The sequence below is a fragment of the Talpa occidentalis genome, unplaced genomic scaffold (genome assembly GCF_014898055.3).
Source record: "Talpa occidentalis isolate TD23 unplaced genomic scaffold, MPIMG_talOcc4v2.1 talOcc4.7, whole genome shotgun sequence".
In the NCBI taxonomy this organism is placed as follows: Eukaryota; Metazoa; Chordata; class Mammalia; order Eulipotyphla; family Talpidae; genus Talpa; species Talpa occidentalis.
This window is the reverse complement of record NW_023605083.1, coordinates 121,413,216-121,417,035: the sequence shown is the minus strand read 5'-3', so window position 1 is coordinate 121,417,035 and position 3,820 is coordinate 121,413,216.

Sequence of the window (3,820 nt, the reverse complement as noted above, 5' to 3'; positions counted from 1 at the left end):
GTGGACCTTGATTCTTTGTACCAGAGTATGTAGCCACTGTCCTTTGGGGGTCTTGGTGGGTGAATCTGTGCAGCCCCATTTGCAGAGATGTTTTGGCCTTCTGGAGTGACACTTCATTTATCTACTTTTGTTGGAAACTGAGGGTTTGTTTTATCTACTTTTGTTGGAAACCCAAGAGGGTTTTCCATGCAATGGAAAGTTCCCCTGCCTTCAGCATCAAATGTTGATTTAAAATTTTTTGATGATGAGTATCTGCCTGACAATGGAAAAATTAGTTCCTTACCTTTTAAAAGAATGAGCATGTTGCAGACTTTTAGGGAAGAGGAAGGCACACATCCCCGTCCCAGTGAATTACCGCCCTGTCCTGTAGGACGGTGGGGTCTTTGGGAACTCTTGAGGAATGTGAAGCTGCTTGTCTTCTTTCTTTGTAGTGTCTGGCTCCTACACTTGACCCTGACTTTGATTTGTTGATTTGTTCCATTCTATCACTTGTCCCTCTTGTTAGTGACAGTTGTCCTACCTCTCACCTTTCCCTACCTTCAGTTTGTGGGGGTTCCTGTTGTGCTGGAGCATAGAAGCTAGATCATTCTTCCTGTCAATATGATGTCTAAGTCATAGTCAGTCATTCTGATGTCCAAAGCATATAGACTAAGCGTGTGGGCCTAATCAGTTGTCTAAAAGCAAAGTGTTCAGTGTCACGCAGGATTTGTGACATAGCTACTTGGAGAATTTTATTTCTAATAGACAATGTCTATTTTGTGTCAGGATCAAGGCCAGGGCTTTACATACATTACTTTGACAAATACACCAGGATCATGACATAGGAGTCTAGCCCTGTTATGCAGATGAAAGCGTCAAATCCAAACCATTAGACCACCAGGGATGTTGTGCAAATGAGGAACACAAGGCTGAGAATGTTTAATTAATGTGTCTGAGCTCTCACAGCTTTAAAAAATGGCAGCACTTATAGTATTTGAGCCCAAGATTCGCCAGTACCAAAGACAGTCATTAATCATGACACTGCAGCTTTATTCTTTTGGTCCCATCCTTGAGGCTACCTGATAAGTCATTGACTTTACTAGCAACATGTTTGTAACTAGAATTTGCAAGAAGACATATGGCCGTGCCTGCTCAGACTGAAGAGGCTGCTTATGTGCCTCAGTTTTCAAACTTCCTCGTGAGAAGAGGCCAGGTTAAGGGTAAAGCACAGGGAGAAGGTTTTCAGCCCATTTAGAAGTTTCCATTTGTCCTTGCAGAAGGACACCTTTTGATTTCTAGCTCACCAACCTGGTAGGAACACCTAACAGGATCATATTCTTCAGACTTTTCTAGCAAAAGGATTTCTTTGCACTTATAGAAGATGTAAGGGATTGTGTCGAGTGGAATTGGGCTTGAGCTGTTCTGCACAGAACAGCTTCAGGTATGAAAGGCACATGCAAAGCTGTGTATTTTACAAGAGATCCCACATCTGAAGTCATCTCAGTGGCAAAACATGTTAAGTCAGAATTACTCCTGCAAAATCCCCTGGTAGGTCACCATGGTGGAGAGTCTAGCCAACCCCTAGCAAGTCGCACCTGGTGGTCTTCCTCAGGGTAGGAGCACGGCAGGTAAGCGCCAGGCCACGTTTCACTGTCTTTCACACCCAAGCAACATTTTCTGCTTCTTACTCAATACTTCACAGTTGTCAGATAAAATGGTAATAATCCTCTTCGTGTATATCAGGAAGCAAAGCATATAAATGTGATGCCTGATTTGTTTCCTGTCAGGGTAGCTTCCCCACCCCAAAGACAAGCCGTGTCTGCAGCTGTTTGTCTGCTGTTAAGTCTGTGAAGTGTAGAATGAATAGGGCTTCAGAGACAGGTCAAACTTACTGTTCATAAAAAACAAGATTTTTTTTTTTTTTTTCAAAAAGCCTGCTTACAAATTAACTGGTAGAATGTGTATAAATATAATTCCAGATCTCACTCTAGTTGGCAGTACATATGTTCTGAACCCCTGGGTAAAGTTTTTGCCAAAATCCATCATTCTGGCTCCCCACACCAAGAAGTCTCCTTTCACATATGCCTCAAGTTGTATTTTTTCCCCTTGGGCCCTTAGAGTTAGGTGAATTCTATGCCTGTGTCTATAACCGCAGAATAGAGGACTTTTCTGCAGCAGGATGTCAAGTGGGAGGGGCTTATGTGTAGCCTCCACCCTTTCTTGCACCCACAGCAGACATTACTAGTAAGTGAAGACCCTCTCCTGCTGAGTCTGGGCACCACTTTGGATCTTTCAGGACATAGTGTCCAGGATCAATTGAGCAGAATTAGCAAGTGAGTTAATCCTGTTACTTGCTATCCTTGATCTAGCCATCTGCACCCTTCCCTGCCATGGCTCCATGCCCTGCAGGAGACGACTTTTAGTTACAGCTCTCCCTGCTTCACAGGCAGTGCTCAGCTATGGGAACCATTAGCCAATTGTGCTTGGAGTGTTGAGTGTTCAAATCCACACGTGCTATGAGACATGTGTGTATCCACTTATCCCATGTCACCTCATTTATGCCTCCACTCATAGGCTCATGCATTCAAAAATTGAGAGCACATGGTGGCTTATTTATAAATCACTGAGCTGGAAAGAAGGTGGGGTGCTGACAAATACCTCAGAACTTGAAGAACAACAATGTGGTGAGTGTCCTGAGTTTTCTTCTCCCATGTATCCCCCCTCCCCGCCCAGGCTGAGTCTGCAACCCTGAGTCATAAGGGAAAAGCATAATGCTTTCTCTGCCAAAGGGAAGGGGAAGTCCAAGGAAAACCTAGTGGGGGACCCCAACCCTAGCTCCACACCAGGGTAGCAGCAGATGGCCCAACTCAGTCATAGCAGTGGTGGCCAAGCCCTGCCTCCTTGCCCTCTGCACAGTGGTGCTAGGAGACTTGGACCCAGCAGGGGCTGCCCTCCCCTCTGCAGCAAGGCCCACTGATAACGTACAGTCCATGGAAACATCTTCTGACACCACGGAAGCACCAGCAGGGAATAAGTGGGAGCCTAAATGCACCAAAAGAGCAAAACTGACCAGAATAGTATTGCAAGTGTTCAGAGAACCCAACTGTCGTTTAATTAAAACCCATAAAAGCAGCAAGAACCTATGCACTCTATAAGCAGACCCCTGCTTGCTAATGAAGATGTAAATAGGATTAAGAGACCCCTAATATCCAGGATGCAGTAGACAACCACTCATGAACCAAACTGGGAAAACAAAATTTTAAAACGGGCCTCCCTGGTGGCGCAAGGGGTTGAGACACAACTTATGAGGCTATCTGAAGCCTCTGCAGCAGGAGTTCAATCCCTAGCCAGGGAGCAACCTACATGGCGCAGCAGACCTCTTCTGACTCGCCTGCTGCTCCCCTCAGCAGTGTGTTTCGGTCAGTCTGCCTGTTCTGTTCCCCACTCTCTCTGGTGAGTCATCTCACCCCCCACACCTCTGGCCTGTGCCCCAGTTCTTGCATGCATAAATAAATGAATCTTTAAAAAAAATTTAAAACAGACTAATAATAGATGCCAGTATTGATATGATTTAGATATTGGAGTTTATCTGATGAGGATTTTAAAGCAATTGTGATAAAAATGCTTCATTGATCAAATACAAATTCTCTTGAGAAAAAATCCCAAATATTAGCAAAGAAATAGAAGTTATGCAAAAGAACCAAATGTCAATTGTAGAAATAAAAAAAATTGTAAAATGAAAAACTGATAACTGAGTGGAAGTGACAAGATCAAATCAAGGTACTTGAGTTCAGATCAATAAAATGTATTTAATCTTGAACATCAACCTAAAAATAAAAAG